The sequence below is a fragment of the Phacochoerus africanus genome, chromosome 1 (assembly GCF_016906955.1).
Source record: "Phacochoerus africanus isolate WHEZ1 chromosome 1, ROS_Pafr_v1, whole genome shotgun sequence".
Lineage (NCBI taxonomy): Eukaryota > Metazoa > Chordata > Mammalia > Artiodactyla > Suidae > Phacochoerus > Phacochoerus africanus.
The window spans coordinates 109,909,795-109,923,537 of record NC_062544.1 but is presented as its reverse complement, the minus strand read 5'-3'; the positions used below and the strand labels follow the sequence as shown (position 1 = coordinate 109,923,537).

At 45.3% G+C, this 13,743-nt stretch overlaps 1 protein-coding gene across 3 annotated transcripts in view; it reads left to right on the top strand.

The window, feature by feature from the left end:
- Positions 1-8,449: 8,449 nt before the first annotated feature.
- The window catches only part of LRRC2 (leucine rich repeat containing 2), a 46,167-nt gene continuing 40,873 nt past the window's right edge, over positions 8,450-13,743 (top strand). The window contains exon 1 of one of the 3 annotated variants that reach the window (XM_047772180.1): positions 8,450-8,588. The gene's annotated coding sequence lies outside the window, so the exon portion shown is untranslated. Of the gene's footprint in view, positions 8,593-13,743 lie in introns of all 3 variants that reach the window. The other 2 variants (XM_047772161.1, XM_047772171.1) reach the window with 2 other exon arrangements.

The following is a 13,743-nucleotide window of genomic DNA, read 5'->3' as shown; positions in this document are numbered from 1 at the left end:
ATCCCTTGTCTGTTGCTTCATTCACAAAGATTTCCTCCCATTCTGTGGGTTGACTTTGTTTTTTAAATGGTTTCTATGCAAAAGCTTTAACGTTTAATTAGGTCCCATTTGTTTATTATCTGGGAAGTGGATCAAAAAAGATACTGCCGTGATTTATGTCAAAGAATGTTCTGCCTATGTTTTCCTCTAGGAGTTTTATAGTATCAAGCCTTACGTTTAGGCCTTTAATCCATTTGGAGTTTGTTTCTCTGTATGGTGTTAGAGAATGTTCTAATTTCATTCTTCTACATGTAGCTGTCCAGTTTTCCCAGTGCCGCTTATTGAAGAGACTGTCTTTCCTCCATGGGTATGAATTTCTATATAGACATAGCATAAGTTATCAAGAAACACTTGGCGTGTTTCTGCATTTTGCAGTGAATTCCCTTGTATGTGCTCCTGGTGATTGCTTGGGAATGTATCTAACTGGTAAACTTCTAGCACTGGAATTGGTTGGTTACAAGATGGACTTGTCCAAATTATTTTCTGAGAAGGCTGCACTGATCTCTCCCTCCCTTCTTCCCTCTTCCCCAGCAACCCCCACCCCATCCCCCACCATACTTAGCAGCTGTCTGCAACAAAGTTAATTAAAAAAAATCGTATACAATATTATTAATTTTTTTGGCCTCCCCAACGCATGCAGAAATTCCTGAGCCAACTATTGAACCTGACTCACAGCTGCCACCGGAGCCACAGCAGTGACAACACCAGGTCCTTAACCTGCTGTGCCACCAAGGAACTCCCAAGCCTCTTAATTTTGGTTAATTTTGTTTGTGAAAATAATATCTTGTTATTTGGATTTGCATTGTTTCTTATGTTGATTGGATTCTTGTCCTTCTTTTTCTGTGAACTTGCAGGTAGTTCTTGGTGGGAACTTGAATTGGAGTTTCCCTCATTTGTCCACGCTGTTGTAAACTGCTGGAGTTCTTGTCTTTCACCAGCCCTTCCTCTCTACCTTATTCCCCAGCCTTGGAGATTCAGAAACCTGATCTGGACAGCTCAGATTCCTCAGCCTCTAGTGCAGTGTGTCTGCTTGTGCTGGTTTCCTTTTGGCTAAGTCTTTTATTTTGCTTTGGTTTTGTTGTTTTTTTTTCTTTTTGTCTTTTGTCCTTTTTTTAGGGCCACACCTGCGGCATATAGAGGTTGCCAGGCTAGGGGTAGAATTGGAGTTACAGCGACTGGCCTACATCACAGCCACAGCATGCCAGATCTGAGCCACGTCTGCGACCTACACCACAGCTCACGGCAACGCCGGATCCTTAACCCTCTGAGCGAGGCCAGGGATTGAACCTACAACCTCGAGGTTCCTAGTTGGATTGTTTCCACTGTGCCACGACGGGAACTCCCCTTTCTGGCTAAGTCTTAACTCCATCTGCAGAACCTATCCACGGCTGACTAAAAGTTTAGTTTCAGCCTTACTTTCTGAAAGAGAAAGTGAGGCGTTCCCCTTGTGGTTCAGCGGAAATGAACCTGACTAGTATCCATGAGAACTCTGGTTCGATCCCTGGCCTCAATCAAGGATCTGGTGTTGCCGTGAGCTGTGGTATAGGTCGCAGATGTGGTTCAGATCTGGTGCTGCTGTGGTGTAGGCCATGAGCCGTAGCCCCGATTCAGCCCCTAGCCTGGGACCTTCTATTTGCCACAGGTATGGTACTAATAAAAAAAAAGTAAAGGCAAAGTGGGATGAGTGAGAGCAAGGTCTTTGAGTTGCTCCAAAGGAAGACAACTTGCGCCCCCTAGCTTGAGCCAGGAAATAAAAAGAATTCTCTCTTCCCCTCAACAGTGAAGGAAAGAAAAAGTGAGTCCTAACTACTCCAAGCAGGGCTAAATTCTGGACAGCGCATTCAAGGGAGTTCACCATATACAAAATGAAAAAGTGTTGATGCATTTACTGGAAACCATGTTAGGGTAGGGGAATTCTTATTTAGACTTTTTGACATGGCTGTGGTTTAGAATTCTCACCCCAATTTTTCTCCTTCCAATCAAATTCATATTTACTCATCAGCTGCTCTGTGCTGAGTGCAGTGGGGGAGACAGAGATCTCCAAGATTGGGTTCCTTCTTCCTTCTCCCTTCCCTCCAGATAAACTAGCCCAGGAATCTATGCCAAGGGCTATATTAGTGTTATTCAAAAACTGCTGATGGGAGGGAGCAGTCACTTCCTGATGGCCCACTGACCAGGTCAAGGTCAATGGCTCCCAGCAGACAGATGGATAGGCAAACTCCTTGGAGTGAGGCTGGGAAGGCAAGCTGGGTGGGATCCTGTTGGTTTCACAAGATCTGGAGGTCATTTTTAAATGCTTCTTAAGTGGATTTTGTATCTGATTGCATCCAGGCATTCTTCACAGCTCTTAATGGTTTTGAAATGGATTGAATTCAAGTGGAGGGACAGAAGGAGGCCAAAGTACAAAACCAAGCTGTATCAGAGGTGGGTTAAAGTGCTCCAGGGAGAGGATTTCCTGTATGCAAATGACCCTGGGCACTCTGAAGTGTACACTCTACTCTGGAAACTCGGTTGAGTCAGGATGGACTTCTGGCCCATGGGAACTGTAAGATAATAAATGATGTTGTATTAAGCCACTAAGTTTGTGGGAATTTGTTGCACAGCAATATAAAATCTGGATTGTCGCTACAGTGGCTATATACAAATCTATACAGAGACTCAGCACCACTTACTGAAAAGATTACTCCTGTATTACTGTTCTACAGTGCCTTTTCATCAGGAATCAATTATTCAGGTATTTGTGTGAGGTTTTTTGTTTTGTTTTGTTGTGTTTTTTAATGCCTTATTCTGCCTATCTCTTCTCATATCAATACCATTCTTTTTTGCCTTTTGGAGCTGCACCTGAGGTGGCACATGGAAGTTCCCAGGCTAGGGGTCGATTTGGAGCTGCAGCTGCTGGCCTACACCACAGCCACAGCAATTCAGGGTCTGAGCTGCATTTGCAACTTACACCACAGCTCACAGCAATGCCAGATCCTTAACCCACTGAGTGAGGCCAGGGATCAAACCCGCAACCTCTTGTTTCCTAGTCAGATTTGTTTCTGCTGCACCACAACAGGAAGTCCCCATTCTATCTTTAATACTGCAGCTTTATACTTTACAAAAGTCCTCTCCTTTATTCTTCATATTCAAGATTATATTGACTACTCTTGACCTTTCATATTTCCATATAATTTTTAAACCATTTTCTAAATTCCCCAAAAATTCTGCCAGGATTTTGATCAGAGCACATTGATACTTTAGAATTACTATCTGTATCATACTGAGTCTTCCAGTTCATGAAGATTTGTTTAGGTGCTGTTTAATCTATTTTAATAATTTTATGGTTTTATATAGAGTGGTATTGTATAATTTTGTTGGATTATTCCTAATTTTTTTTTTTTTTTGCTATTTAGGGCTGCATCTATGGCATATGGAAGTTCTCAGGCTAGGTGTCGAATTGGAGCTGCGGCTGCTGGCCACAGCTACAGCCACAGTGATGCAGGATCCAGGCCACATCAGTGACCTGTGCCACAGCTCATGGCAATGCTGGATACTCAACCTGCTAAGCAAGGCCCCATGGATACTAGTCAGGTTTTTTACTGCTAAGCTACAACAGGAACTCCTAAATATTTGTTTTTTAATGTTAAAGTTAATAATATATTCCATTTTTGTGGCACTAATTTTTATATTACTCTCGTATCCAATGCCCTTAGAAAATTTATTTATTATATTAGTTTGCTAGGGCTGCCATAACAGATATCACAGACCGAGGACCTTAAACAACAGAAATTTATTTTCTGAAATTCTGGAGACTGTAAATCCAAGATTAAGGTATCAGCAGATTTGGTTTCTTCTGAGGTTCTCTCCTTGGCCGTCTTCTAGCTGTGTCTTCCTAGACGTTTTATAAGCTAAGAACTCTGATCAGTACAAGAGATCATGAATGTCTATCCTGTTTTTTTTTTTTTTTACAGCACCCTGCTGTGTTTTAGATTCACAGCATTAATCACAATTTACAGTTGGATATTTAAATGTTTGCTTAGAGGAAACTCTTCTAAGAAACTGACATTCAAAAGGGCAAGATCCTTCCTTGTTCAATTTACTACCAAATACTTAATGCCAGGCCTATTTCCAGGCACGTAGTAGGCACTTAATAAATACTTGGTAAATTAATAAATGATTCCCTATTGAGGGAAAATAAGCATGTATGAGAGATTTCTTATAAAATTATTTTTATGGGAGTTCCTATCATGGCTCAACGGAAGCAAATCTGACTGGTATCCATGAGGACGTGGGTTCCATCCCTGGCCTTGCTCAGTGGGTTAAGGATCTGGCGTTGCTGTGAACTGTAGTGCAAGTTGAAGACGCGGCTCAGATCTGGCGTTGCTGTGGCTGTGGTGTAGGCCGGCAGCTACAGCTGGATTTGACCCCTAGCCTGGGAACTTCCTTATGCTGTGGGGCATCCCTAAAAAGACAAAAATATATGTTTTTATGATTGTAGTTTCCACTTTCAGTAATGATTGAATAGGCGATTTCGACCTGTATGAAACAATTAGAAAGTTGGACAAAATACTTTTGAAAAACTGGCTTAATAATTAGTAAGGTCACCTGAATTCAATAATCAGTGCAGTCTTTCTCAATTCAGTGTGCTGTGCTTGAGACTTTGTGTGTATGTGTCTTTTTAGGGTTGCACCCATGGCATATGGAGGTTCCCAGGCCAGGGGTCCAATCGGAGCTGCAGCCACCAGCCTACGCCACACCTCTGCACTATACCTCTTCCACCTCCACCACAGCTCATGGCAACGCTCCATCCTTAACCCACTGAGCAAGGCTGGGGATCAAACCCATGTCCTAATGGATACCAGTTGGGTTTGTTAACCACTGAACCATGACAGGAACTCCCTGTGCTTGAGAGTTTTAGCCAGCAGATGTGAAGTGGTGAGTCAAGAGCCCTCCCCACTTGCTTTGGTGGGAAACATTTAGTAATGGTCATTGAAGTAGGATGAAACGGTTTATAAAATTTTGGGTTTTTCATTCTTCTGTAATTATGTCACGAGTAGGGGGCGCTGGGCTGATGAGACCAGGGGTTTACTTGGAAGAAAGTTTTTGTGGTGCATGTGACTCAACGTTCCAGCAGGAGTCCTAGACTCAGAGTGGCTGTAAGAAAGCATTCGGTCCTTGGTAGATGTCTGGGTGAGCTTGAGTGTGGAACCCCTTCAGATGTGAGGCAAACAAATACACTTCCCCACGGAAGTGCTAGAGCTGTGGTCTGTGGACTGCATTTCATGAGGAGACAAGCCCAGATGGAACTGAATTGCATAAAACAGTGTTGAGTTCTGAGAAACTGGCCGGGGTTGGTAATAGTAAGGCCATGTAGGAGTTGGGCTGTTCCAGCTGTCATGGAACTGGGAAGTGAAGACCACAGGACAAAATCTTATTGCTGGAGGTCTTTCTGGACACACTTAGCCCAGAGATTCAACAAGCTGCACATAGTGAGTTTAATACAATGATAGTAATTCCTTGCATGAACATAGTACATTTTGTATTTTAAAATTCTTTCTGGTTCACATCCTGGCTTGTGAATCAGAAGCAACCATGCATGGAGCATGCTGAAAATACTGACCATTAGACCTCCCACTCCCTACCCCAGACTTACTGAGTCAGAACCTCCGAGGGGCAGAGGGGTCTATCCAGGCCATGCCAGCAAGGAGCCAATCCTGGATACCACTGCCAGACTATGCTAATTCCAGATCCTTGCTACTCATGTTGTGGTCCCTGGACTGGCAGCTTTAGTATCACTTGGAGCCTGTTAGAGATACATTCTCAGCTCCTCTCTGCCCCCTCTGCATCAGACTCAGCATTTTAGTAAGATCCTGGGTAGTTTGGGTGGAGGGTTGCCAGGTAAAGTACAGGACACTCACTTATATTTAAATTTCAGGAGTTCCTGTTGTGGCACAGTGGAAACGAATCCGACTAGGAACCCTGAGGTTGCAGGTTCAATCCCTGGCATCGCTCAGGGGGTGAAGGATCCGGATCTGGTGTTGCCATGAGCTGTGGTGTAGGTCGCAGACGCACCTTGGATCCTTCGTTGCTGTGGCTGTGGCGTAGGCCAGCAGCTGTAGCTCCAATTAGACCCCTAGCCTGGAACCTCCATGTGCCACGGATGCGGACCTAAAAAAAAAAAAGAAAAAGCAAAAAAAAAGGAAAAATTTCAGATAGGGAGTTCCAGTCGTGGCTCATTGGTTAACAAACCTGACTAGGATCCATGAGGACTCGGGTTCAATCACTGGCCTTGCTTGCGGATTAAGGATCTGGTGTTGCCCTGAGCTCTGGTGTAGGCTTCAGACGAGGCTTGGATCTGGCGTTGCTGTGGCTGTGGTGTAGGCTGGCAGCTGCAGCTCTGATTGGACCCCTAGCCTGGGAACTTCTGTATGCCATGGGTATGGCCCTAAAAAGCCAAAAACAAAAAAATAAATAAATAAAAAGCCAAAAAAATTCAGATAAACAACAAATAATTTTTTGGTATAAGTATGTCATATAATATTTCAGATACACATTAAAAATAGTAATTGCTGTTTATCTGAAATGCAAATGTAACCGAAAATTATTTTCATTTGCTAAATTTCTCAGACCTACTGATTACACAGTATAGTCTGAGGAGCCTTGGCTATACAATGGCGCATTTCTCCAACACCAGCATCATAAAGGCATTCCACTGTATTTCAAATGCATTTGTGGGAAAAAAAATTTTTTTCCACTTAAATATGATTAAGTTTTTGAATATTTATCTCTCTTATAAATTGAAATAGTATTTAATAGAATATGAACTGAAACTACTTTTTCAATTTATATTCTTTAGTTCAGAATACCATAAAAAACAAAACAAAACAAAAACCAAACTAGGGAGTTCCCTGGTGGCTCAGCAGGTTAAGGATCCAGTGTAGTCACTGCTGTGGCTTGGATTGCTGCAATGGTAAGAGTTCGATCCCTGGCCTGGGAACTTTCACAAGCTGTGGGTGTGGCTGAAAAACCCCACTGAACATTAGTTACTAATTAGGTAATATACATTATTTATCAAGAGAGAAATATAAAAATTCTATCCCAAGTAATAAAAAGCACTACCAACACTTTATTTCTTTTTCGTTTCCTTTTTATGGCTGTGCCCACAACATATGGGTCAAATTGGAGCTGCAATTGAGGCCTGTGCCACAGCCACAGCAACACCAGATCCAAGCTGATCTGTGGCCTACGCTGAAGCTTGCACCTTGCTGCAACACAAGATCCTTAACCCACTGAGCAAGGCCAGAGGTTGAATCTGAATCCCCATGGACACTATGTTGAGTTCTTTTTTTTTGCTTTTTAGGGCGATAATGTGTGGCATATGGAAGTTCCTAGGCTAGGGGTTGAATTGGAGCTGTAGCTGCCGGCCATAGCCACAGCCACAGCAGCACAGGATCTGAGCTGTGTCTGCAACCTGCACCACAGCTCACAGCAACGCCAGATACTTAACTCACTAAGTGAGGCCTGGGATCAAACCAAATTCTCATGGATACTAGTTGGATTCATTACCACTGAACCACAACGGGAACTTCCTATGTCGAGTTTTTAACCCACTGAGCCACAATGGGAGCTCTGCCCTTCCAGTACTTTAGAGGTATGATTCAACATACAAAGATTTATTTGAGCCTCACTAACTTAATATACAATTTTAAATGGTAATTTAATTAAAATGTTAACAAATAGAAAATGTTCCATGTAGAAAATAGTCCTTTAGAAATCAAACCATTTTGTACTTAAAGTTATTATGCATATGTTATACAAAAGGTGATTTTTCGATTTTTCACTTTTTCAGTGAAAGTGTATGGGGAACTATTGTCATGAAGGGGCACGGAGGGGTTGTGTGGACACAATAACTGCTTATTAATGGACTGTCATATTGGCTCAATGTTGGATGTCAGGAAAACATCTTTGCCCAATTAGTAAAATCCCTAAGGAGAACCTAAACTTGCATATGTTTTAGGAAATTAAAAGAAAAAAATGTAAAAATGAAATCTAGACCTTGGACATTTGTTGCTTCAAATACTGAAGAAAAATTTATATATCTTTGGTTCTATGACTTTCTTATTCTGTTTTTTGTTTGGTTCTCAACTCGGTGGGCTAAGAATTTGGAAACCTTTGCCTTCTCCGGCCTGTTTTATATAACACACTTCAGGATTTCCAATGTCAAAAGGCACTGCCATGTGGAGGGAGGTGCAGATAATCCTGGGTTATGGGGCTCAGATTGGCGGGCCAGTCATTTGCGTTGTGCCAAGCCTTCCCCTCTCAAGTCAGTTTTGTCTCATGCTGGGCTGAGTCACATAGAATAGATAGATAGTTTATCAGCACATGGCCTACAGATCATATTATCAGCTTACAAATATAGCCTGTTAGCGCACAGGCAGGCAGGCTCGGGCAGTTGGAGTGCTTCCGGCTCCAGTGCGTGGCTGCTGTGGGTGTAAACAGGCTTTGGAGCCTGGATTCCATTCGGCGGCGGGCAGCAGCAGGGGCTCGGAGCTGCAGCTCAGGCACGGGTAGGTAGGTGGCCCGCGGGAGGGCATGGGGGGTGAGTGCAGGCTGCTCCTAAAAGTGCTGGAAGGCAAAGGTGGGGGTGTGTGGTACCTACTGGGAGGGTGGGGGACAGTGCCTCCTTGTTTATGTCTCTCCCTACTGTGCGAGGCATGACCGGTGAACCTCCCCAAGGAACCTGGGCTGAGGATCACACGTCAATCTGCATTTAAGGGCAGGGACTGGAATTGAATGGGGAAGGAGAGCCTGTGCAGGGGCAGGTTGCTGGCTGCCCTGTGGCGAGGTCCCCACACTCCTGTTCCTGGCTAATGGGTTATTCCCAGCGTACTGCTCTGGTGCCTGAGGCTAAGCTCAAAACTTTCTGGTCCAAAGAGCTGTCCATGGGAGATAAATCAACTTTGTTTGTGCGTCTTCAGTGTCCTGAAAGTGACGACTGACATCTGACGGTGAAGTCTGTCTTCCAGGAGAGGCGTGGGGGTGAGAGTGGAAAAGTGATTGGAGACACAGAGGAGAGTTGTCCCGTTTTGTAAGCAGCTCAGCTGTGCTGGCGAGTCTTCTGGACCAGATCCTCTCCCATAACTGAGGGCTGGGTGTCTTCCCACAAAACCTCTGTAACCATGCCCAGTGGAGAAAAATCCCCAGATGTTCATGTACTTCTTGTTTTTATCTTACATTTAATTGGGGGCAATGTCTGTCTTGATTTCCTTTCTTTTTTTCTTTAAATAACTAACTTTTTTTATTAGCTTGACTGTGTGCCAGGTATTGTCTTAAGCACTTGACACAAATTATCTCATGTGATCCTCCCACTAATCCTGTGAGTTCAGTGCTGCTGTTGCACCGTGTCCAGATGAGAACACGGAGGTTCAGAGAGGTTAGGTAACCGTCTCAGGAGCACGCAGCAGTAAGCAGGGAGGCAGGACTCCAGGCTAGCAGGCTGTCTCAGACTGTGTTCATCCTGTCTGAAGCCTCTGCTTCCCCTGGCCAGATTTTCTGCTTTAACAAATTACCATAAAGATAATGGGTGTCCCCAGGGAAACTGATCAGGTGACATAAAATGTACTTTGATTTAGAATTTGGCTAAAATATTGTGACTATTGTGACTCACCTCACTTGAATATTAGCTCCTATTTACCCTACTGTTTCTACCAGAAAATCCACTCAGGCTTCTAACTCTGAAGTCCAGGCAGTGGCCTCATGTGAGGATTGAATGGAATTCATGGGCCACTGAAGCCCCTTGCCTGCCATATTTTTGTCCCCACTGTACCTTGATGTCACCAGAAGTTCCCATTGGTTACAGATGTTCTCTTGGGTCCAAGGCTGATGATAGGTGTCTTCTGCACATGGTGGATATACCTGTTCAGTCCAAGGGAAAGTGGAGTCCTGGGGGCTCTGAGCTGGGGAGGAAGGGAGCCAGGCCTCTCTCCCCAGGGCTGGTCTGGGCGACCCCTGGCACCAGCTCTGTGCCCTTCTCCTGTGCCTTTTCTGCTGTCCCCCTCCCAACCTTGCAGAGGGAGCACCAAGAACGGCTTGGTGTCTGTATTGTGGACTCTGTCGAGTCTCCTTCCAGCCCTTCCCAGATTCTTCCCACCGCAGATTCTCTGAGCCCTGTACCCAGCCCCTGTCCCCTTACAACCCAGCCTATCATTTGACAAGAAGTGAGAGGACTAGGTGACCAGAAAGTCCACCCTCCTGCCTGGAACCCTGGCATGAGATTCTAAGTGGAGTCAAATGTTCTGGTGCATGAGGACGTGTTTTTCCAGTCATGCCCTCTGGCTCAGGGTATGGGTGGTTCTGTGAAGTGATTCTGATGTACCTGGCTTGGGGAGCGAGTGTGGAAAGCTACTCAAACCTGGAAGAATAGCCCTTTCCCCTTCCTCACAGTCCTTGCAGGACTACCCACGACCTTCCATCCCCAGCCCCACCCCACCACACAGTTGAGGGCATCCCTCCTCTTCTGGCTCCCACAGCAGCTCCCGCAGCCTCTGTTGTTGAATCCACATGCTGCATTGAAATGTATCCCTTTAAACATCTGTTCTCCTCTCTAGACTGAGGTCAGAGGCAAGGACATTCATCTTTGTACATTTAATGACTGTCCCTAAATGTCAGTTATTTAGGGTTCCCAAGAATTAGAGAACAGAAATATACGCCAAGTAAACTGGCTTCATATCCTGGGTTTCTGTGTTGAGGTTCAGAAGCGGGAGCCTGCCATCTGCAGCCCTCGCAGCCTGTACAGTTCCCATGTCTGTGACTGGGTGACTGGCTGACTTGGGGAGACAGGCTCTGAGCCCAAGTCTGGGGCCCCTCAGGTGGCTGCTTCTGCCAGTAAATCATGGCTCGGTCCCTGGACAAAGCATAATTAAACCAATGGTCAAATGATTCAACTTATATTATGTGTAATGAAATAAGTAAGCAACAGTCTGAGAGAGAGAGAGTAGCAGGGGGCTCTCTCTGAGACAGAGGCTACACTGAGTAGAGAATACTGAAAGTGAGTTCAGGAGTGTGGGGGTGGGGGAGCCACATGTATAGGAGGAGAGCATCTAGGCAGAGTGTGCTGGGTCTGAGGCGGGGGAAGAAGCAGGGGGTGGACAGGCTCTGAGGAGGAGGGCAGAGGGACCAGTGGGAGGGGCTGACTGAGGGCAGGTTGTGCCAGGGTCTCCCTGAGGAGCTGGGGTCTCCCTCTCATTCCAAAGTCTCTGGAGGACTTGGGCCAGGTGGCAGCATGATCTAGTTCTCACTGGTAGATGGGGCTCCCTGTTGTGTAGCAAATGGATTGGACCTGGTGTGGTGGGAAGCCAGGAGACCAGCTGGGAGGTTTTTGCACCACTGAGGCCAGATGTGGCACTAACTGATGGTGAGAAACACAAGCCATCTAAGACTTACAAGATAAATGGATATGTGTGTGTGTGTGCGCGTGCACACACGCTTGTGCACGTCCATCTGGTGGGTGGACTGGGTGAGAAGACAGAAAAAGCATAAAGGAGTGACTTCTAGATAAATATGAAATTGTTCTGAGATGGGGAATTAAGGCAGCCAGGGATGGATCGATTCTAAATGAGCAAGTTTGGAGGGAATCATGTTTCTTTTGCGATGTGTGTGAGGTATCTGAGTGGGTATGTCAAGGAAGCAGCTGTATGTAGACACCAGATGTCACTATAAATTAAGACTGATTTTTATATGTGCTTCTTGTTTTACTGTCCACCTTATTATTTACTGCTGCATAAAAATTACCCCAACACTTAACAGCTTAAAATGATAAACATTTGTTATCACATAGTTTCTAAAGGTCAGAAACCTGGAGTGGCTTAGCTGAATGGTTCTGGCTCTGGGTCTCTCATGAAATCAAGATTTTGGCCAGGGCTACAGTCATCTGAAGGACTCATGGAGGCTTTAGGATCTGCTGTTAAGACAGCTTCCACTCATGGCTGTTGGCAGGAGGCCTCCGTTTCTCTCCACATGAAGCTTTTCCATAGGGCGGCATAGGGCTGCTTGAACATCCTCAGGACGTGGTGGCTGACTTCCCCCAGAGTGAGTGATCCAAGGAGGAGGGTAATACTTTGTAGGACTTAGTTTTCATTAGTCATACACCATCACTTTCACCACATTGTATTCATTAGCAGTGAGTCACTAAGCCCAGCCCCTGCTCTAGGAGAGAGGAATTAAGCTCTACCTTTTTAAAAGGAAGAATGCCAAAGAATTTGTGCATGTAATTTAAAGCCATCACATCCTCCAAAGCAAAATATTTTATATTTTATTATTCACAAAAGCTGGGGTACAGCAAATGATCACCCTCAGGCCTGGCACATGGGCCCTGCTGCTAGCACCGTGAGCCATGGAGATTAAGCTGGAGTGACCCCCTCTATCCCCATTCCCCCAGACTCTCTGTACCTGTCTGCCTGGCCAGCTGTATCTCAGTGCTGCCCAAGGTCCATGCTAGCTGCCATTTACATTTTGGAGACTTTACTGTTGACAACCGCCAGGCACCAAGCAGTCAAATCTACGCTCAGGAGCTGGTGACTTAGCAAGTCACCTAGCCTCCAGTCAGCTGCCCAGCTGGAGGTGGCTAGGAGGAGAGGATACACAGGCATCTGGGTGTCACTGGGACAGAGAGGGAAGCTGACTGCAGCAAGTCCCCTTCCCCAGCCCCTGTGCTCGTGGCTGCCAGGCCTTCTGTCCTGGGCCGGTAGGTCTTGTCCTGAGAATGCCTCCAGCAGGTGGCAAGTGGGCAGAGGCATGGAGGCAAGCTCTCTGCTCTGGCAGTCCCACACCAGGCAAGCAGGGAGGGTCAGGCAGAGCCTTTTATCTTTTGTTATCTAAGTATACACATAATAGCTTCAATTTTATCTGCTGGTTGTCAAGGCATAAAACATTTACTCTCTTTCCCTTTACTAAAAATGTTTGCTAACCCCTACAGTCAAGCAAATGGCTTTTCCAGGAAAAAAAAAATTTTTTTTCTTTTTTTTTCCACTGTGACTCCAACCTTTGAGAGTGTCTGATTGTTGATATTTTCCCTTTGGGCCTGAAACACTAGGCCCTGGAGGGCAGGGAGCCTGATGACTTTCTGTGCCAGTGTCCTTTCTGTTTCAGTGAGTGCCACTTCTCTTCCCTCCCCTCTCCTACTCTCCGGTGTTTTCTTCTCTGGAAGATGCTCTGTGGCTGTGGACAGCACAGCCAAGCCTGGGGAGGCTTGTTCTCGTGATTCTGCTCTCACCACGCGAAGCCAGATCTCCAGCAGGGAGTTGGAGTCAGAGCCCTCTTGGAACCATGGATCTTTGCTGTCAAGTTCAATGCAGGCCCAGGCTAAAGCTTAGCATTCTTATGCTACATCAGGAGAGTCTCCTTGGTTGTAACTAAGAGGCTATTGTTTTATTTGCCTTGAGGGTTTCCAGCCTGGATCCTGAAAAGCTGAATTTTTCTTTTTTCTGCTTTAGTAGGGTATACCATGGTGATATTTCTGTAGTTCTGCAGAAAGTTAATGCTTAGAAAATTACGTTTTCCCTACCACCTGCCCTTTGTTGCAAAACTCCTATATATCCTAGCTCCCCCCTGGCCTCCTCAGAGCAGTTTTCTCAGGGTTACATGAGATGCTGTCTCCCAGGCTTAAGTTCTCATTTTGCCCCAAATAAAACTTAACTCTCAGAAAAAAAAAAAAGAGAATTACAT